Source organism: Bombyx mandarina, chromosome 01 (genome assembly GCF_030267445.1).
Source record: "Bombyx mandarina strain Sakado chromosome 01, ASM3026744v2".
Lineage (NCBI taxonomy): Eukaryota > Metazoa > Arthropoda > Insecta > Lepidoptera > Bombycidae > Bombyx > Bombyx mandarina.
In genome coordinates this window covers 14,578,664-14,602,605 of record NC_143208.1, presented here as the reverse complement: position 1 = coordinate 14,602,605, position 23,942 = coordinate 14,578,664, and the positions used below count along the sequence as shown (strand labels likewise).

Sequence of the window (23,942 nt, the reverse complement as noted above, 5' to 3'; positions counted from 1 at the left end):
GAAAACTTGCAACAATTAAATATAAAATCCTCTAAGGATAATGTATTAGTGCACTATTTGAGACCAAATCTAGCAAACGCAGGTGAGATAAAGTTTATTTATTTATTTCTGAAGATCGAACCAAGACGTGGAAGATTACTTTTTGAAATAGATTTTTTTACCTATAACATTAAACGTGTAGGTATTGTCACTGTATATACTCGTGCATATAAGTAGTATGAAAAAAAATTGGTACGCCTTAAAATCAACTTGCTGTGTGTTTCTATATGTGTGTGGGCGGGAGGTACCATCATATTTTACATTTTCATGTTTATTTTCAAAGCCGTTGAACGGCTGCATTGGAATAATAGATGACGTTCCCCATACGTTTCTTTGATAAGCGTAAAATAAATGAAAATAAGAAACCCGTGTCGCTTCCCATCTCTTCTGCAGTTCGCTTTGTTGTCGGCTCGCAAAATCGAATTTCGTACGTTGGCGCGGACTATGTTGACGCATATATGTCCCTAATAGAAAACGGCAGCGTCGGAGCCCGTTCGGGACGTTGTGAGTCTCCCGTGTTTTACTATTTTTCAGTTTTATTTTTGAACTAGTCTTTGCCCGCGACTTCGTCCGCGTGGAATAGTTACTTTCTTGTATATCTACATAAAGCGTAAGCTCTCAAAAGGGAAAAAAACCACGATTTTGAAACATTCTTTATTGGTGCTCCGCTTGCATTGGCCTTAGAGTGGCTAAATGGGCTATCTAACAATGAAAGAATTTTTGAAATCGGACCAGTAGTTCCGGAGATTAGCGCGTTCAAACAAACGAAACTCTTCAGCTTTATAATGTTAGTATAGATTACCGAATAGAAATCAAATATCGAAGATCTAGTATCAGCGTAGACTTCAATAAAAATACTATTTTTGATCGATATATCTACTATGTCAGAAGATTGTGTTCATTTATTTCAATAATACTTTTATACTTGACTGATTGACCTATTGGCGCAGTGATTAAATGTTTCGTTGCTCTTTTTTCTGAGCGCTTAATATCTATTTATGTACATATCTAAATATTAAACACGTATATTTTACGTAAATGTACATATACACATATCAATCTGTGATTCCCATAGCGGAAGAAATCCTAGTTTGCGGTTAGGTGATATTATGTGATTCATCTCGGATAATTTATTTATACAAAATTAAAAACTATACCTATGATATTGAATTTCTTTTTTACTGTATTGTGAATATAAATAAGCGGTGTTATCGTCAATAACAGAACTTCTAAGCAACCGTAACTCGAATTTAAGAATCATAAGCGTAGATGATAAAATCTACGAAACAATCGTGGTAACTTAAGCGTGTACCGCCTGCACCATTGTGTAGAATGAATGTTTCACTTTTTATTAAGTTAAATGGAATCCAAAATCAATGTATTGAAATACTCCATCTATAAGTCTGTCTTTTATTGCTTTTATAGATCTGAATAATAGTGGGACCTTTTTAATATCGAGTAGATAATGTCTCGCCGTGGTATGCAATAAAATACTTTGTTTCCTCCGTGAGTCTTATTGAAAAAGGGATGTCGTATTAACTTAGGTATTTTTATTGCCTCTGTAAACGAGTATACGATCCACCTGATGGTGAGTGCTTACTGTCGCTAATGGATGTCAGTCATCGATACAAGGGGCACAGCTAAACAAAGTAATTCGTACTTACTTAGTCTGGCCATAAGTACTGTTACAACAAAAAATAAAAAAAATCTTTTGCTAATAACATTTATTACTTTTACAGTGTGTTAGTTTAATACATAAATATAAAACAATTTAAAGTATAAAAAGCTTATTCGAAGTGGTCTCCATTGGCTGCAATACAGTCCTTTAAACGTTGAGGCCAGTTATCAATAGAAGCACGCACTCTTTCCATGGGAAAAATTTTCACTGCCAATCGTACGGATTATTTTAGGGACTCCAAATTATCATGGCGTTTAGAGCAAGCCGTACTCTCTAAAACTGACCATAAATTATAAATCCAACGGATTAAGATCAGGACTAGACGACGGCCAGTCTTCAGCTCTGATGAAGTCCGAAACGTTCGTTTCCAACCAAGACTGCGTAGACCGAGCTTTATGACCTGGCGCCGAGTCTTGCTGGAAGGACCTTTCTTGATTATTGAACATGGTGTTGTTAAGGAGCTTCACTACCTTCTCAAGAATGGTATCTTGATACACTTGTGCCGATGTTTTGATACCTTTTTCACAAAAGTATGGCTCAGTCACTCCTTCATAGCTAATACCCCACCAAACCATCACTGAAGTCGGATAGTGCCCACGTTGCACTCTGTCGACTAATTGGGAAGCTTCCTTAGAGCTTTGAGCATAAATACGGTTATTTTGTTTGTTAAAATGTTGCTCAATTGTAAAAATTTCCTCATGCGTAAAAAAAAATTTTTCTATGACCTCCCTTTGCGTACCGCTTTAGTAGTTGTTTCGATTTTACCACCCTATTCTCTTTTAAATTATCAGTTAAGAAATGAGCAGTACGTCTCTTATAGGCTGCAAGTCCTAAGTCATCTTATAAAATATGCGACATGGTTCTAGGTGCTATCTTCAGCTCCCGACATAAAATCTTTTGCTTTCGGACAGGATTTCTTCGTATTTGTTTCCCTTACTGCTTTGACCACCTTTTTCGTACGAACACTACGTGGACGGCCAGATCTTTTTCTGTTACAAACAGAGGATGTCTTATTGCACCTATTAATAGCCCGGTACACAAACATTTTACTAATACCAAGCGTATGGAGAGTTTTAAAAATTGCATTTGGCTCCATACCTACTTTGTGTAATGCAATCACAGCGATTCGGTTCTCTTTATCAGACCACTCCATTTTAATATCGCAAAATATTGTACAATGTATTGGCGCCAAAATGAGAAACCGCAATGAGCAATCATATAAAAATGACAGATTCCAAATTCAAATGTAATATTTTGTTTATTTTTAATTGTAACAGTATTTATGGCCAGACTAAGTATAGTATAGAAACTCTTAATTACAATATCATTAAACAATATGCCACATTTATCCAGTGTCCGTCACAGGATTCGATCCTTAAAAGCGACATCTTCTTGGCAAACTTAAAAGATAAAATACAAGCACCGACATACATGTTACGTTCTCTTGAGTTCCGGTAACCTCAGCATCAGGCAGGTTGTGAACAAGTTATTTTCGCTACAAAAAAATGCGACCGAGACAATAATAACACATTGTAAGTACACATGTTAACGTTGTTTGTAGATCCAACCGCATAATACCGGCTTACTAATAAAAATCGAACACATGTGTAGTACACATAATATCGAAGTCAAGAAATACCCGAGAACTGTTACAAATAACTCAACAGTTGTCATTCTACGTTTGTAAACAACCACTCGACTCACCTCGAAATTAAACACCTTTCGTTGCGCCCATCATTATAAAGACACCGTCGCATTTAGCGGTCACTTAGAGACAATTTAAACTAGAATCAAACCGATTTAAAACTAGACTGAAAACTGCTAGTTTTATTTACGAGCCGCGCGTGGTGCCCGATAGCCAGCGCCACCCTTACTCCCGCAGGCATTGCCCTCCGCCGGCGTCTAACCCGCCTAGAAATTTACGGAACTCAGCTTCAGGCCAGCCATTAGCAGGAGCAATGTGGATCGTCATCAGCTCATAACATGCTGATGCTCTACTCGAAGGAATGCATCATAATAATTTATTTTGCATTTGCATTGCAGTAATAAAACATAGCACTAATATAGATTTGTGAAATGAGTCCAAATTCAGAACTGTTATTGTGTTAAGTCAATTTATAATTACAGACGATGTGTGAATAATGTACAACACCTTGCACGGTTAATATGCAAACTAAGAAAAAGTCCTGAACAAAATCTTCAAAAAATAATACTTTATCAATCAAATGTTTTCAAGTTTATACGACTTTCAATGAATCGAAAGTATTTCGAATTAAAGAAGGCAAATAGGTACATGGAGTTGAAATAACTAATTGTAAAGTAAACTATAAAATATTTTAAATAAAGTTAGCTCTGTACTATTCTGATAATTGAAAAAAACCTTGATGTCACCATGGCCTAAAGGATATTCAGTAGTCTGTACTCGGGTCAATCGGTGTGATTATGCCATGCCGGCGTTGAAATGGCCCAGGATGGTTTCACCTTTTCTAAGGAAATACATATTTAAGACGTGTTTATGAACAACTGCGTATTATTATACAAAATCAAAACCGAAAATTTATAAATTTGCCGCAATTACTGGTGTTAGGGCATATTGTAAGCCCACACGGAAAGCTGCCATCGGTTCCAGTTTGAAAGATTTGTACATACATTTTAGAATTCAATTGAGAGTTTGAACTCATATCTAAAGAGCTGGCCTCGGTACAATTTTACAACAAAAGGGGGGGGGGGGAGCTCGTTCACCCAACTAGGAAAAATAATGCGTTGTGGTATCATATTTTTTGGAACCGAATAAGATCCAAAGAGTCTTGAGAGTTTCAAATACGCCAAAATGTACTTTTCATAAAAGGATAAAGATGAACAGGATTCATTCATTCGAAAATCCGCTTTAAAATAAATACATTTATTTATCTTTTATTTCAGAAAAGAAAAAGAAAGAAAAACACAGAATAACCGATATTTCTTCCGAAGTCTTATTTTGTTTAGGTACAAGGTAACTTTTTTAAATTTCTTTTCCTTTTGAATTACATAAATGAAACCATCTGTAAAGTGGGTGAATTTTCTGTTACTGTCTTTGTTTTATCTCAAACGTTTTTCTCGCGTTTCAATTACCAAAATGAAAATAGTAGGGTATTTTGTTTCGCTCAAAACATAATCATTATTACACATACCTACTACAGTAATAAAGTGAGTGACGACTAGATGATTAAAAAAATATACTTTATCATTTTTAGCTGCGACCATCGCAAGTTATCTGAAATAAGCCTGTTTGTGGAAAATCGTAACGACCCGCCTGGTACGTTAACTAGGAAAAAACTTTAGTTAATAACTAGTAAATTTTAATTCAATTGAACCTACGGTGACAGAGGCTATAAATCGCAGACCGACGGGGACGCCGACGGTACAGGAATATTTTATATAGGTAGAAGCATGCATTTTGAAATTTTATTCATTAATCCAGATGAGTAGACGGTCTGGTGTTAAACGCATACTGGTCAGATAATGTCAGCACCATCACTCATTTTGTGACGTAAGATCCACGTTTCGAATTGTATTCACCATTTATGTTGATTAAAGAAGAATCTAAACCACGTATTACAAAGCACATGCTAACATAAATACAGTTGTGGGTAGATAGAAACGAAAAAATATTGTAATAAATACATTGCGGACTATCGTCATTCGGTCTGTCAAATTTTCAAAAATTGATTGAATATAAAGGATAAATTGAACTGGTACGAGGGTTCAACGAGCGACTGAAGCCAGTTTGACATATAAAATCGAATCACTACACACGATCAGGCATATGTAATTGAATCCCTTCATGGCGTCGGGTTGACTTCGACACTCGGCCTTCAGGCTGCATTGCCCATGTACAGAAACTGCAAATCTGATCTGGAAAAAATAATCTGGCCGCAAATGCGACGCTTAAGAAGTTTGATTTGATTTACCTTTGTGTTTCCTTTGGTTAAAATGTAATCTTTTTTCTTTTATTGCCCTCGTATGGAGACGAGCATACGGCCCACCTGATGGTGAGTGTTTACCGTCGCCCATGGACTTTAGCAATACCAGGGGACAGAGCCAAGCCGCTGCCTACTGTTAATCTGACATATTTTTACACTAGTAACGCGTCTGTATTATGTAATATAATAATGTAGTGGTACAATTTTAAGACTAAACTCTTTTCTTCTTAGTTGTGTTCTTCATTTCTAAAGGTCGTATCCAACATGTATTATTATTTTATTTTGAATGAATTTTATGTAGTTCTCGGCACCTATTATTATAATTACTCTTAGCTTGAGCTCGTTTCATATGAAACATGTAAATCTATCGATGATTTACTATATTGAACATTACGAATTACAATATTATTTTAAAGTCCAACTTATTTTAAAATCTCATTCTAACTCACCCTGGAAGGCACACCGTCAAGTGTGCAATTCAAATCTACGAATAAATAATAAGATTCAAATGGAAATTAAGTTCGTAACCATTTGAATTTCTTTCCAGGACACGACTTTACTTTTGATCGTGAAGCACTATCTTTTAAAACGCCAAATCCTTTTACTGAAACGCCGTTTATATATTAAGAAGAATAAAAGTCTTCACTTCCCAATTAATCTATAAGCTTATATTCTCAGAACATATATATGATACCGAGGAATAAAACATAAAAAATATTATTACGATGTCTGAGGATGTTAGAACGCTTCGTATGCTCCGTTAATGGATTATTTGTTTTATTAACTCGTAATTCCATTACAGAGAACTTTCGTTGGTTTCGTTTCAATTCGTATTTTTAAACCATGTGTTATTCGTTAATTTTAGGGGTCATTGTCACTGTGCAAATTGTAATTAAACGGCTAAATAGGGTAGGATAACTTTTTATCCGTCCCAGAATTTAGTATTGAATTCCTTTAGATAAACAGCTTTTATTTGAGGCCTAGGCGGGATTGTGTTAAACTATTTTGCCTGAGCCCATAAACACCAATGCAGCAAATTACTTATTAGTTTGAAGTGTCAGTGGCAATAATGAATGAACGTGACTGTCTCTGCCCGTATTTGTTCTTAGACAGAAGATGAAAGACTCAATTACATTGGCTCGTCCTACAGTTCAGCTTGAATACATGATTGCTTCGCGGTAGAAATTGATAGGATCACGTGACCCATACTACTGAATAGTTTATTTAAAACTTGTTTTGTTTAATCTATACTAATATTATAAAGCTGAAGAGTTTGTTTGTTTGAACGCACTAATCTCAGGTACTACTGGTCTGATTTGAAACATTCTTTCAGTGTTAGATAGCCCATTTATCGAGGAAGGCTATAGGCTATATAACATCACGCTAAGGTCAATGCAAGCGGAGCACCAATAAATAATGTTTCAAAATCGGGGTTTTAATCCCTTTTGAGAGCTTCCACTGCGTGCGCTGCGGAAACGATTAAGTTTCGCTAAAGTAATATGTGAGAGAATTGTTCCTCTTTAAAAGATCTAAAAAAAAGTCCGCGACAGCCTATGTCTATATATTAAGGCTGGCTCACTATGACGTTTTTTATGTTAAACAAATTTGTTCTAAAATAAAGCATTATTTGTGAACTATTCCACGTGGACGAAGTCGCGGGCAAAAGCTAGTAATAATAATAAACACTGATTCGTATAAAATTAAAGCAACAAAAAAGAAAAGAAAAATATCGGTGCTTGGAAAAGTTTACTGGCTCAGCAATGCCTAACAGTAGCGACATGATCGGGTTACTGCGGCGGCGCTGATCTTCCCATGTTTCGGCACGTTGTTTTAAATTAATTGAAACAAACAAACTAAAACAGAATACAATCGTTATTCATATCATCTCGTCGCTGAAATTCAAACGATAATGGAAAATCAATTTGTACTTATCACCAATTTAATTATAAGCCTGCCCACCGCCGACGGGTTAAGGATATGTTTAAATCACAATTATCTACCGCTCACAAATACCTATAATGTACTAGTACGTACCCTTTTAAAACAAAGCGCTTGATACGAAACCGAAGTTTATTTTATTCGCAGATTTAATTTTACTCGAAAGGGTTTTACCTAAAATACTAGAGATAAGTGTAAATTGAATTTCCTTCCGATTCGACGTCGCTAAGTGAAACGTGAAAAGAGCAATACGAATGAAAAAAATAGTTAGTTATATACGAAAAGGAACATATATAATTACATGTAATATTTATTAGCTGGTGGGAATTCGAACACTTACGTTATTTTTCCTGAAGTGTCACCAACATTGGTATCTCATAGTCCGGTAGAAGGCAAAACTCAAACACCTCTGCTTTGTATATGTATATTTTATTATACAAATAAAACGACAACTGAACGCGAAAGTTTGTCATAACACATTGAATTCTCGCGCACAACTGAGCAGTATCTTCAAACGTTAGGAAAGTTGCTTCCCAAGGTGCCTTAAAAGCACACTTTTGATGAGAAAATAAATGTTTTCAAGAGAACGTGTCGAAAAATAACATCATTTCATTTGTTACAAGTTAAGCTCCGTTTTCATTGTTTCGCGTATGTATACATCATTACAACATTAGGATCCAGGTAAATTAATTGCTGCCTGTATTTTGAATATTTTATTTTACTGGTGGTAGGACCTCTTGTGAGTCCGCACGGGTAGGTACCATCGCCCCGCCTATTTCTGCCGTGAAGCAGTAATGCGTTTCGGTTTGAAGGGTGGGGCAGCCGTTGTGACTATACTGATACCTTAGAACTATATCTCAAAATGTGGCGCATTTACGTTGTAGATGTCTATGGGCTCCAGTAACCACTTAACACCAGGTGGGCTGTGAGCTCGTCCACACACCTAAGCAATAAAAAAAAAAAAATTATTCCCACATTTTCTGATTAGAGGTTGGTCTTATTAGAGGTTATCTACGCTTCGTTCATATACTCGTTTTTTTGTCTTGCCTCAGGACACTATCGATTTTTCCCAAGATAAATAGCTACTGTGTTGATAAATAACAACGATGCGAAATAGGGGACCTCAATATTAATTAGAGTCGTGTGTAATTATGTTTAGAAATCAAGAGTAAATAATATTTGTTGTACATACATATCGTGTATATGTATGTACGATTTTCAAGTCCGGAACTCAACGTCTGTTTTACTGTTCTGCACGAATATGTTACACTAAAATCAGAATTTTAATTTGGAAAATACAAAATAGGTCCTCAATATTTGATCTTCACATATTCTCCTCATTATATTACCTCATATTACTTCACAAAACCTACGAGATATTTTTAAAATTAATAGAAAACATTTGGATTAAATTAAAATAATTATATATTGTTTTGGTACGTTGGTTACAAGTTTCAAGAACATATTTGTTAAGCCGGTTAAAATATAATCGTGGTCTTTTCAATTCATTGATATTAACTCAATGAAGTCTGAATGTTTACCATTACGATGTATTATTTGAATAATCCGATAGTCCATATATTGTAAAAAGAACCCAACTAAAATGTGTAAAACTATTTACCTACTTGTGATGAACAAACGTCATTTTCGCCGAAAGCGTCTTTCTTTCATTCAATAATTACAAATAAGACAAAAATATGTATTGATTAAAATATTACGAAAATATGCTTTTAGACGCAAAAGTACGGGCGTACAAGATTATATTTTGTAATTTACACGAAATATCGTAATATATAAATATACGTAAACACAAGCGTTTTTATCGTCATCGGCGAATGAATATTAGCATTCATCTAAATTGACAATATGCATGCAGTATGTAAGTGTCTAACAAAGACCCAGACCTAGCCATTTAGCTCTAAATCACCCCGGATATTGTAAATTGTGCTCTCCGGAATTTCGGCATCGGAAAATATGCTTTCACCTGTTTCAATTAAAACGAGTGTTCTATTCTAATTCTGCGGTAAACACAATATTGATAAATCATATACGATTACTAAAAGTGGTATGGTGAACATGTTAATGTTCACGCGGTAAGTAATGTGGCATGTGCCGATAGCTCAGTTAATTGACTGCTTAAATGAAATCCATAAATGATCATGAGTTCATATCCTTTTCACAAGATTTTAATATTTTTAATTGTACTCGTCGAACTCGGCAAAGAGTTCGACATGCAACCTAACCCATGCATCAGCCCGCCGAGTTTCTCGTCGGGTTTTCTCAGCGGGTCGCTACTCCTATCCGGTAGTACATTCATTCGCTAAGCAGCTGCTCTTGAGTTGTTAGGTCTCCTTGGAGGCGTTCGGCCAGCTGTTAGCAAATCCCGCCTCTCCTGGCTGAGGCTTTGCTCGCCCACCTGTATTTATGAAACTGGAAAAGTCTCCGGACCACCAATAATCCCTCAATCCTAAAAAATTAAAAATTAAAATTATGTTGTATAAAGCAGCATTTAAACTTCAGTGGTTTAGAACCTAGAAAAATTTTAGACAAACATGGACTGAAACGGAAACGTATGCAAATCAAAACACTACGTTTTCAAATTGTATGTATTATCAGCCAGCATGGGTATGTACCACCATCCTGCAGAAACAGTCTGGCCATACATTTTGTTTTTATGAGTGGAACAGCCAATATAAGTTATGTGGTGTCCTACAATGTTCAAATGAAAGGCAATTGAGGGACTTATCGCAAAATGGGCAGCAGAGTTATCAATGAACGGCAAATGACGATGACTGGTGTTAGGGCTTGTTGCAAGCCGACTTGAGTAGGCATGAAGATTGACATAGCTATTACAATATACAATTGAGACTTTGACCTCGTATCACCTGGGTAGTGGCATTCACGTGATGATGTCTATCTATGATGATCGCTTAACATGACGTGGGCCGTCACTCACCTATTTGCCCAATAAAAAAAAGCTTAAAACTTGTAGGAGCTCTGAATATCTCAATCAAATCAAATTTTCAAATAAATAACACATACGTAATCCTGTCACCAGAAATATAGGGTTTAGTTTTTTACTTTTATATATGCGGACTTTTGCTGAACGTGGAAAATACGATGAACTTCCATTGAAACACTCTATTGAAAGGCTAACTTCACTAACGAGTTCCGACGAAAAACCGTTCGAAACATATGTATGTCTCTCCACTGATTCTAACCCTATTTAATACTTCTAACAGAAACTGTTGCTACTGAAATTCAATTAAAATCAAAACTACTTAAGATTAAAATCTTGCATTTATTATTTTCACTATACCAATTGCAACGATTCGAATTTTTAATTCGAATTCGAGTTTTCATACTTTACGATTGTAATTGTCATCTGATGTCTTACGGTGACCGGGGACATTCATTATGTAGTTAGGTAGTGATAGCAAACAAATGTCCATTTAAAGAAATTTCATCTTACCACTAGATCTCCCAAATCAAATGTCCGATGTACTTTACATATTGCATATAACTAAAAATCCATAAATAAAGCCTACATACACAACATGCATATTTAGGATGACGCGATAGTAAAAAAACGTAACGCTGAACCCATGATCTTAACTTCTAAAAGCTAGTAACATACACACTAAAACGTTTGTGTTGTGATTATTTATAAGGCTCGTGACGTAACGTCAACTATGTTCGCGAGTGCTCCCTTTTGGCCACCAATAACCATAATGCGTTTAGATAATAGCTAAGACAACGATTGCGCTGAAACTATTTTCTTCAGCCGCGTGTGATACACAACCAAAACTTATAACGATTCCTTATTCATTGATGTTGATACACAGTTAACTTATATATTAGTGACGACGTAATCCTCAATGGATGTATAAATAATTCTTCTATTCAATCGGCTAATTTTGGCTGAGGTATTATCGAGTGCTCCGCGTGTTGACGCCGCTGCCCTCGTTCTTTTCTTTCATTCGCCTATTTTAAGTTTTTCGCAAACACCTTTTAGATTAAGCCCTCTATTGAAAAGTGATCTTATCTTTGATTTTTAGATAGAAAATTATATATATATATATATACATAAAATTATTGTTTATATAGTCTCATAAGATAATGGAGATTGCATACCTCTATGGTCGCGATATTTAAATTATAATTCGTATATTAAAACGTTGGATAGTCGTCCCGTGTGTAGCGTTAATGAATACGGCCACCCACCCACTGACACAGTATAATTGGAGTGTCAACTGCAATGTTATAACTTCACTAACAGAACAACAGAGGAACGCTCTCAATGCAGGTCCAGCTCGAGTAAATCAATAGACAGAGAGAGTCAGCGTTCTATTTTTAATTTTTATTGTGTGGATGGGTTAATAAAAGCTCAGGGCACACCTAGTGTAAAGTTTCTTTCTACGTGAAATGTAAAACGTGGTATACATGTAAAATTTAAAATGGTAGTAGGACGTCTTGCGAGTCCGCACGGGTAGGTACCATCGCAATGCCTATTTCTGCTGTGAAGTAGTAATGTCTACCGGTCCGGGCGTAGCGGGTATAGCGCCTTCGGATACCAGCGAATAGGTCAGAAAAAAAAAATGTTTAAAACCCTTGATTTTAATCTCCATTTTAGTTTGTTCGTAAAGAAGATAAAACATGATAAAAACTTTTCAAAAGACGTCGCCGTTTAAGCTTTCCTCGAATATAGTTACCTGAAGTCCCTGCATGAGCTGTAAGGCTCTTTGACGCGAATATTACGGGAACACACGGTAGCGTTTATGAATTGAATTTGAACTATATTTTCGCCCTGATTTATACAACCTCGAGTGAGTTCACTTAAATGCAATCGTGGAGTACTAAATTAGAAATCCGGTAAGAACGTGTTGTTCCATATTTCTGTATCCATACATTACAGTGATTACAAATTTCGCTAATCTACCTATGTATTATATTATACATAAAGTCATATGTGTGCATGCTCCCTATAGACCGGATTCTATAAGGAACATATAGATCGGACGGTCTAGACTGATTTTTATGAAACATTCAGGAAATTTTGAGATTGGCCTAGTGGGCGATCCCGTGAAAAACCGGATCAAAGTGAATACAAAGATAAGCCGGCAAAGCGGGTCGGGTTTGACTAGCTGGAAACAAAAATACATATCGCTTGTAACCAATAATATCCCGCACAGTTTTCATTGAAAGCCACGATTTTATGTTTTTTATTTATGTCATAGTCGTCTATGGCCGGATGAACGTGCTCATGGTCCAAGTTAAGTAGTCAATGGAACACACAAAAATCGCATCATGAGTGTCGCCACATATCTTGAGATAATAGGTTTTGTACAGCATAACAGCGTTCGCGGCCGTATTAATACTAACTTTCAAGTTTTTTTCCAAATATGAACAATTGGCTACTTTTTATTTACTTTTACTACCACTTACTACTACTTACTACTTTACTTTTGCTTTTAATATTATCAGTATCGAGAAATCTAAATTTTTTAACATTAAATCATTGCAATTATTAATTCATATAATTTCAAATAACTATGTAAGAATATCACACACTTTGACTCCTTTGGTCGACCTTTAACCGACCTTTGATGTACTCCACTCTAATGAAACTTACAATTATGTAGGCGATAATTTTATAGGAGATATCTCTGTTTAACAATCCTTCTATGTAATTTTTGTAGTGTTGAAATTAAGAGACAACATATAGATAAGACTTGGGACAAGAGAACTAGCTGTCGAATTCGAAAACACGAAGTAGATATGACGCTATACGGATAACATATACAGAAGATACGAAGTTGGCCGATATGGGTTCTTGAAAATAGCCAGCCTTCAGTCATCGTTAGCGTACTTTAAGCCTTATACTTTTACTGGAAACTCTGTTGTAACATCTAATATAGCTTATCCGTGTTGGAGCAGCGCTCGGTAGTGTGGTGATTATTGAGTTAGCTCAACACGCGGCTTCGGCTAAACTAATGAAACCGTGATCGTTCGAACTTAGTTAGGTGTTTCGTGTTAACGGCCATCGCTTCTCAAAGTTTGGTTAAATATTGTAATTTTTTTGGGCACTGGAATTTATCCCGTTAAGTTACAACTGCTTACGGTTCGAGCTCACATTCCACTTGATGTTAAAAGGTAACTAAGGCCCATAGACATGATATTACTACACACAGAACACTCTTACCAAAATATAATAAAACGCATGATAACTTAACACCTTTTTTTTATTGCTTAGGTGGGTGGACGAGCTCACAGCCCACCTGGTGTTAAGTGGTTACCGGGGCCTAGAGAAATTCACAACGTAAATGCGCAGTAAGGACCTCTTTACTGGTGGTAGGACCAGTAAGGACCTTTTTATTTCTGCCATGAAGCAGAAGCGTTTCGGTCTGAAGGATGGGGCAGCCGTTGTAACTAGGCGGCATTTACGTTGCGGATGTCTCTAGGTCTTTTACCTACAGTGTGCGGGCACCAAAACTTTTCAAATGTACTATGCGCGAACGCATAATTTACGAACAAAGAAAGGTACGAGAAAGATGTGGAAAAAAAAGTAAGAAAAACTTAATAACATATGTCTCATGTCCTAACAGAAACTTCACTTACATTTTAACCACTTAACACCAGGCGGGCTGTGAGCTCGTCCATCCACCTAAGCAATAAAAAAAAATTTATATAATATTTTATTAATATTTTGATAATAGTATTAGTAGAAAACTTAAACTCTAAATAGTTTTAGTAGAATGCATAACTACATTAAAGCACTAAACAGAGCTGAAACACAAAAGCTCTTAAACTGGATGTTTCAACTTTAATGTGGAGCGTTAACTTTTTGGAACTAATATGGGTTGAGAAACATGTCTTCGGTGCTAAAATTAATGCTAATGTTGTTTGTGATTGAATTGATTTCATTTAATTCCCTTTAAGCAGTGGTGGATTTACACTAGGGGCAGTCGGGGCAAGTGACCAGGGCGGCAAAATGATGAAAGTAAAATTTTTTTTTAACCGTATCAAGATTATTCAAAATAAATAATTAATAATTTATTTTTAATTAATAATTCAAGAAATTCATCCCTTATTTGTGAATTATAATTTCGGCACTTTTGGTAAAAATTAATAATCAAAATGATTTAATCAATTTATTTCCTTGGAGATTTAAAATAATAATCGATTTTTCTATTTTCTGTAATTAACGAAATTTAAGTCTTTTTTTTATGTAATTTCATTATGAGTCACCGTTACTGCAAAATGTATAATTGTTAGAAAAAAAAACAAATATTTAAATATGTTTTTTTAGAATATATGACATATGATAGTTTCCGCAATAAATTAGTTATTTTAATTTTGAAAAATAAAATATATATACTATAAGTTAAGCTAAAATTCCAGTATTGGGGCGGATTTTTTTCCGGTGCCCAGGAGCGGCATTAAGTTTAAATCCGGCCCTGGCTTTAAGTCACGGCGGTTGCAATGAGCAAACGAGAATCGAGAATACAATGAAAACGTGAGTCAACATTCGTGGAAATTTATATACGTACAGTAATAACTCGTTTAATACTTCGCAACGCAACCATCTCGGCAACCAAGCGACCGCAACTCAATGCAATCGGCAAACACTTTTATGGCTGCTGGTGAACTCCCGCCATTATGTTTCTTAATCAAATGCGAGAAAAGTTTCCCGATTCTGGAATCTCTCGATGCACAATTACTTGATGCTTACTTAGTTATTTTTAAAACACGATAGGATTCATTGCATTAACTATATCTATGCCAAAGACAGGTATTTTCATAGTTTTGGTTGTAAATCAAAAAGTTGCGATACAGCCTCCACGATAAGAGATGCCTGTATATGAATAAGGTTGCAATACAAAAATATATCACTATTTCCATATAGGGTTTCCAATTTGAGTCTTAATATCTTGTTTTAGTTATTTACAACAACTTTGTTCAATTATACAATTATTAAATTATTAAATCTTTGGTAAATAATAAGTTTCATGAAAGTTACTTGAATTTTTTGTTTGAATGCTATGATGCATTGCTTAATGCGGATCGAAGAGGATTCATATGTTTAGGATATTTTCGACTATAATATAGAAAATATCTTGTTCATGCTGTTCAAAATGGGTTTCTTCCACCCACATGTTCTGTAGCAAATATGGAAGTTACCGGTGTCTACGTTGTCAGGAGATTCACGGCTATCTATATACTAACACTGTAGCACTGTACTTATTTGTTAATCGTAATGCGGTGGGGTTCTAATGAAGGTGGCTTTTTAAACGGATTAGTTGATAGCCTACAGCAAAAAACACCAGTCATTCGGTGTTGTGTTCATTTATAATATATTAATATAAATAAAAACAACTCTAATTTAATTTAAAATATCTTTTTCGATACTGAATAGCGCTGTAAACCTATACATACTTTTCAACGTAATATAAATCATTCAAAGTTGAACCTAGGTAATTTAGTTTGTCCGTGGACTGTTCAGAAACGTGTGACGACTGCATAAACAATATTCTTTGTTCGTTGTGTACGAACTGTGCCTGACGAATAATTACTATTGATCGAACTATGAGCCGAGATCGCCTCACGTGCCCCCCGAGCTCGAATTCATGTCCGAAACACAATCAAAGGGGTCGCAGTTCGCAGTAATTGCACGGGAAATTCGCTCACCTCGTTTCGTTGTTGCATATAAATAGTCAACTATATTTCACTGGCAAAATATTTATTTGTCATGGAATACTGGTGGTAGTACTGGTACTGGTGGTATTTTACTGGTGATAGGACCTCTTGTGAGTCCGCGCGGGTAGGTACCACCACCCCGCCTATTTCTGCCGTGAAGCAGTGATGCGTTTCGGTTTGAAGGGTAGGGCAGCCGTTGTAACTATACTTGAGACCTTAGAACTTATATCTCAAGGTGGGTGGCGCATTTGCGTTGTAGATGTCTATGGGCTCCAGTAACCACTTAACACCAGGTGGGCTGTAAGCTCGTCCACCCACCTAAGCAATAAAAAAAAACCCTCGAGTCCGAAACTATCGTCACTATGCCGCCTCTAGTACGTCCTTCAGGCCAACCACCGGCTTACAATGACGATGACAAGGCAATACGCGGACCCCGAGCACACCGAGTTAGTGGGCTGTGAGCTCGTCCACCCATTTAAGCAATAAAAAAATTAAATATAAAAAAATTAGTGGTTGTAATTGTTATTTTATGAATTCACATTGAAGGCACTTACAATTTTACACCCATCTCTAGCATCCGCGGCGTAATGCGTAGACACCTGGTGTAATAGGTACTAGTAATAAATGACGAGATTGTACCAGGGCTAAAATCTTTTCGTAAGCCCCAATTACGTATCCAACACGAGTTCAAGAACTATTTCTACGAAGTACCTAACTAACAAAGTTAGGTGTTTACATAATAACGAAGTAACTAACAAAATTAGATATTTACATAATAGATGGTTATTGTGGAGCCTATTGTGAGCCATCTTGGGGGTGGGTTCAACGACATTCATTCTGTCGCAAATCAATTGCTTAAAGGTGGGGGTACACCCATTTTACAATAGAATCAATACCCCGATTTTTATCTTAAGGTAACTGGCGATATTTAATGACGACAGAAATTTCTGTTCAATTTTATTATACGTACTATTTCGTAACCCTCCCTACCTCGACGTTAAAGGTGCCAAATAATCCTAGAGAGTTGAATACGAAGCCTAAAAAATGTTTGATTATGAAACAAATTCTAAACCATTGTGTGGCCGCTACAAAAGATTTATTTTACATTGTGCAGCTTTAAAGGGATTTATTTCGCCGTAACCAACCCGGTACAAGTTTTCACGAAAATCGTGAAAATGTAAATTTTCCCTGCACTTTTGGAGCTTCAAGTCAGCAGTACTAAGACGTTCTTACCGGCCGTCAGATAAACTTTCCTTGGAAGCTGAGTCCGAGGAAGAAAACTTAATCCGCCTAGGTGCTCTGTTTCTGCGTAATTCATGAACCGTCTGTGAATCGAATACGAAAGTTAAGTGTTGTTATTCTGTTCATCATTAGTGGGTTATATGTATATGATAATGTGAATCGATTCATTGTAACATTTTTGGCGTGAACGTAACTTTTTTTATTTTTTTTTATTGCTTAGATGGGTGGAAGAGTTCACAGCCCACCTGGTGTTAAGTGGTTACTGGAGCCCACAGACATCTACAACGTAAATGCGCCTCCCACCTTGAGATATAAGTTCTAAGGTCTCAGTATAGTTACAACGGCCGCCCTACCCTTCAAACCGAAACGCATTACTGCTTCACGGCAGAAATAGGCCGGATGGTGGTACCTACCCGTGCGGACTCACAAAAGGTCCTACCACCAGTAACACAATGCTACCACCAGTTGAAAGCATTTTAGCGCGCTACAAAGCGAAGATCGCGCTAGGATTTCGAATCGTCCTACCACCAGTAAAAAGTAACTTAGGCAGATGCGCTAGAATCTACTATTAGACAGCACGAATAAGTATATATATGTACTTTGTTTTCGAATCAGATATTTCGTATTAGTTTAATTAAAGTGGGAGCCCAAAATCAGTTTACTATTAGTTGTATTTGGTTGTAAATGTTTTTTTTTTTAAATATAATAGTTAGATCTCCGGCTTCCCGAAAAGTTAACAAAAATAATAATAAGCATAAAATATTAGGATCATGGAAATATAAAGTTCACATACAGAACACACATACATACATATAAATTTCGTGGGAAAGTTTCTTCACACGAAATGCATTAATTAACTTAGTTCGCTAGTTCATGTTTGACTTGTTTGTTCAGCAACAAACCAACTAAACAATTTTGGTCGTAGACGATATTAAATTGGTTAGGTGAAAAAAGAAATTAATCAAGTACTTGAGTTTTTTTTTTTTTTTTTTTTTTTTTTTTTATGATTGAAAGTTTACTGGTGGCCCGAAGGCCTTTCCAGTTTCACCAGGACAGGTGGGCGAGCAAAGGCTCAGCCAAGAGGGGTGGGATTTGCTAACAACTGCCCGAGCGCCTCCGAAGGAGACCTAACAACTCAAGAGCAATTGTTTCGCGAATGAATCTACTACCGGCAGCTGTATCACGTATTTCGCAGACAATTAGCAGAAGACAAATATTGTGCAAATATTGCTGTCAACTGTCCATTTCGTATTACGGACTTACAACAAAAAAGCAGATCGCGAACCATCACTAGTGCTGCCTCTGCAGAGCGATTTGTGAAACTTTAGTGCATTCTTTTCCATACAACTAACAACAACTGGCTTAAAGTCGGTATTACGGATGCTTTTGTCTGCCACACAACAGCAGATATTTAGCAATTTCGTTTGTCAAATTTGCGACACCTTTTGTATCTGGTGCTGAATTGTTGCTAACTATCTGCAAGTGTAAAATTTGTGAAATTAAATTAATTAACTTGATTTAGGTAAGTGTAATTGGTTTAGATCTTTATTTGTGTTTGTGTTTTCCATAGTATTAACATTAAATACCACGCTGGGCAATTTAAGTACATTACTAATGTTGAGGTTATAAAGTTTATTTTTTACAAATTAAAATTTCTTCTAGGTATGTACTATGGACAAAGCTCAAATAATAAATGGGGCTTTGGAGTCTAAGGAAATTAGGTCGGATACATACGAATCAGTGCGTTTGCGACGCTATCTTCGTGATCAAGCCTGACGCCTTAATCTATTCATACCAGAAACCTGTGGGAATGAGCTTTTTGCATTTTGAGTTAAACTTCAAGTAAATCCAATGCCATTAGGGAAGTGGCTATGGCATTAAACAATCTTCCAGTTTTATTGAAACATTTAAAGTTTCTGCAAACAGTACAATGGGTCACAAGTTATTATAAATGGGTAAGTTAAATAATTATCTTATAGTATAGAGCACAAGAGTTCTACTGATTTTACAATTTCCACGAGTCAATCATATAGATCAGTTATATTCTTGAAGCTTTATAACTATAGCTATATTTTGCTATATATACTTAGCTATATTTTAAACAGAGTTCTAAGAAATGTCAAGTCCTGGTGAAACTGGAAAGGCCTTCAGGCCACCATTAATCTTTCCTACATAATTTTTTTTAATTCAAATTTTGTCTTATTTTTATAGTACATAGATATTTGAACAATAATAATTTTGTGATTGAAAACATAATATAATAGTAAATAAATTTCTTTTCATTATAGGTTTTACAATAAATTTGGCTTTTCTGGGGTTTCGGGGTGTATAGATGGCACTCATTTGCACTTATCAGATCTTCTGTATATGAAGAAAGGTTTTAGAACCGCAAGCATTATCATTTCAAGAATGTGCAAATAGTAAGTATTTTGCTGAAGCCTATCATTCACAATAACAAACATTTGATAGTACTTATCTAAAGAATTACATTTTTCAGATCTGTGATAGTGATCTTAACATTTTAAGTATTGATGCAACATTTCATGATACATTTGTCTGACTTAACACAACTGAATATGCCTATGCAGGACCTGCACCATAATAGTGAAAAAGTTTGGTTTTTAGGCAAGTAAAACATCATGAGCTCTGTCTCAGTAACCTGACTACAAATTAATACTCAATCTAAAAGTATATTTAAAACTGGGAAGGCCGTTAATATATAGTACTATAGTAATGTTTATTGTCATACCAGGAACACTGTTGACCATTGTGAGTATTGAAAGCCAGTTGGAGATGCTTGTTGGTACATAGAGTACTGCATTATGATCATCATATGATGGCCAATACCATAATTGTTAGCTTGTATTGCATAACATGGCAAACACACATGGGTGTCCAGTGCCCCAACTCTCTGACGAAGATGCTGAAATTGATGTTTCTTATCAAATTCATAACATTGTATTTTTTGGGAGAGAAGAGGAAACACAGCACTTAGCACCATGTCAACATTCAAGGGTGGTTCAATTGGATTGTGGAGAACAGACATTAAATTTAGTCCAACCTCTGTATTCTAGTAATTTTATGTAGATATTTTTAAAACTGCTGTTCTTAATTATGTGAACTGAGAGGGCAAGAATAGCCTAATTATTTCTGCCTATAATTTTTTAATTGTGCTTAGTGGAAATATACATATTTCCTTAACATTTTTGTGTTTATAGTAAAGGATGGATTCATAACTATTTGAAAGCAAAATTGTGAGGTTGTTTTATTAAGACAATGTTTTAATCTGTCATGCTCAATTTGTTCTGTATCATTTTATCTTTATATTAACCCCGTTTGTATGTTGTGTTGTTATATATATTATTGTATATACTGCTGTTTTAAATAATAGAATAGAATGAATAACAAATCGACTAGTAATTCATAATTCTTCTAGATTTTGTTGGATACTTACATGAATATTACTTACAAAATGAAAAACATAATTCATCATTTAGACAAAATGTGGATCAACCACCACTGATTTTAGTTCATTGTGATAATAATAATAATATAAATATAAATATTTACTAACAATCACGCCACGTTAACTGGTCCTGTGATAAGTTCGTAAAGAACTTGTGTTACAGGTACCAGATAACGGAAATAAATGTAGGATTTTTATTATACACATACATATATTTAATATACATCCATAACCCTGGAAAATACATTTATATTTATCATACAAATATCTTCCCTTGGCGGGATTCGAACCCGCGACCCCCTTGTGTAGCGACCATGTCACTTACCACTACACCAGACGGCCGTTAGATAAGTTTGATAATAATTTTTTTTGTGTAATTTTGTTTTATTTGAATAATAATTCTTAAATTAGGAAATCGTAGTTTGTTTGTAATACATGTCCAACTTCTTGCCGCATGAAATTGAAGCCACAATTGAAATATAATATCGACTGCCGATAACTTCAAAGAAACATAACTGAACTTGGGGCCGAGGTAAGTAGGATGATAGCAAGGTGATAGCTCTATAACCCTATAGACTAGAAGCAGAACATGCCAAATACTGTGAATACAAAATATACAATGAAGCTAAATACTGGTATTCTACTGGTGGTAGGACCACTTGTGAGTCCGCACGAGTAGGGACCACCACTCCGCCTATTTCTACCGTGAAGCAGTAATGCGTTTCGTTTTGAAGGGTAGAGCAGCCGTTGTAACTATACTGAGACCTTAGAACTTATATCTCAAGGTGGGTGGCGCATTTACGTTGTAGATGGCTATGGGTTCTAGTAACCACTTAACATCAGGTGGGCTGTAAGCTCGTCCACCCATCTTAGCAATAAAAAAATAAATAGTTATTTTGAAATGCTAAGTTGAGAGTAGTTTTATTAGCGTAAAATATACTCATTAGTGTCGTAAATTTTACTGTAGTACCAGCCTAAAGTAAAACATATATTTGGATTTGCTTGACTGTTGTAACAAGCGCTATTTCGTTTTTATGGTAATATAAACTATTACGGACTCAGCTAAAATTAAAACAAAATTGAACTTATTATTTTAAACAAGGTTTTTGCCGATGTTGGTCCATTCCTTGAATTTTTTTATATATCTCAGCTGGAAGATGCGCGGCCTCTGCCTGCGTACGAGCAGCCTCTGCTTAAATGAAAGCTGCATGAGCCAGTGGTTCGCCTTAGTTTCCATTTTCTCCTCTTTCTACAACTACAGCTCACGATGTGTCTACTCTTGTTTGTTGTCCGCTATAGTCTAGATAATATAATGATTGATTAACATTCTTACTGCAGTGAGTGAGTGCAAAGAGTACCTGGTTATTGAATACAAATAACTTACTAAATATCGGCCTGATATTTGCAATGAAGCTACTCTTAAGATGGCTTCGTCGACGAAAAACTGGGCTAATTATAAAAATAAATATTTATTTATTGTCTTAAAATATTAGATTCATTTGTTTAAAAATAATATAGAACATTAAGTTAATGTCTGACATGCAGTTTCCTATTCACGTCATATTGCCCATGACCTGGGTGAACATTATTTTGAATAGTCTGCACAGCTTTTATTTCCCTTCAAGCTGTGAAAGAGTGCACTATATTTCTGGTATTCAAATCAAAGCCTACTCTTGCCAAGTCAAACAAATCCACTATCTATTACTTGATAAAGAATAGCAGCATCTCGCCTAGAATATCATTGACTGGTTGTTCTAGCATTGTCGGCCTCATGTCGGCGTGAGATGGATCTGTTGTACACGTTATTATTGATAAAACCATAAAACTAAATCATTTATTCTAGAATTTACTATTTAATTTGAAATCGTCGTGGCCTAAGCGGTGTAGTAGAGACGGCCGACTTTCTAATAAAGATGCGACTGAACCAGTGTTAGAATCCCGCAGGCAGATATCAATAAATCCAATGAAACACGTATTTGACATAATAACATGGAAGACTTCCATGATTAAGGATTCATTCATCTTTTATTTAAAATCAAATTAGCAAATATTCTTTAAGAAATCGTTGGTGGTAGGACGTTTGATTAACCCGCAAGACCACCATTCCGCCCATTTCTACCGCGAAGCAGTAATGCGTTGCAATTTGAAGAATGGGGCAGCCGTTTTGGTATACAGTTGAAACTCAGACCTCGTTTCTAAAGGTGGGGGCGGCATTCACGTTGTGAGGTCTATACCACTTAACACTAGATGGGTTGTGAGCTTATGTACTTACTTAATTGATAATGAAATTAATAAATTAGGCTATAATTTTGATCCATTCTTTTTTAAAATAGGTTCGTAACGTAAACAACTATCTGTTTACAAATTATCAAACGATTACAAAAAAAAAATGTTATCAGTGTTTGACACGACACAATTACATTTTTATAGCTATTATTCAAAATAAAGCAAAAATTATTATTAGATCACTTATTTTTAGTAACGCTTCATCGAAAAGAACAGAATTAGCAGCTCTCACTTGGCGTTTCAAACGTGAATTCCACTTAAACATTTTGAAATGTTTATATGTAACGCGCTTTTATAAATTCATTTGCCGGTTTGTTCAGCAAAAAAAAAAAGTAATGTGGCTTTTTAGTGCCAATTATTGCTACCCGATTGCGACTGGCGCTAGTTGTATGACAGAAAACTGCAGTAAGCGGTAAGCGAACAATCGCGGTACGTGATACGAAATAATTTGACGTTTTGCGATCGGTCGCGACGCGTCTGCACAACATCTGCAAAATTGTGGCTGTCGCAAATTTTTACGTGATCAGGGGGCGGATCGGAATCGCGACCCGCTGAGAAGATCCGGCGAGAAACTCAGCGGGCTGATGCATGGGTTAGGACTTGAGTTTGTGTACAAGGTACGAGATTATATATA

At 35.7% G+C, this 23,942-nt stretch overlaps 2 protein-coding genes and 1 long non-coding RNA gene across 7 annotated transcripts in view; all 3 read left to right on the top strand.

The window, feature by feature from the left end:
• Nca (neurocalcin homolog) overlaps nucleotides 1-23,942 on the top strand; it is a 170,639-nt gene that overhangs the window by 66,023 nt on the left and 80,674 nt on the right. The window lies entirely within an intron of this gene.
• Nucleotides 1-23,942, top strand: part of LOC114252534 (neuronal calcium sensor 2) — a 163,277-nt gene that overhangs the window by 65,707 nt on the left and 73,628 nt on the right. The window lies entirely within an intron of this gene.
• On the top strand, nucleotides 15,555-21,437 carry LOC149503573 (uncharacterized). 2 transcript variants are annotated; one of them, XR_016323730.1, is made up of 4 exons: nucleotides 15,557-19,078; nucleotides 19,219-19,511; nucleotides 19,845-19,976; nucleotides 20,054-21,437. It is a non-coding gene; the product is annotated as an uncharacterized LOC149503573 (long non-coding RNA). The 2 variants fall into 2 exon arrangements; XR_016323727.1 differs by having other exon boundaries at nucleotides 15,555-19,078; nucleotides 19,845-21,437.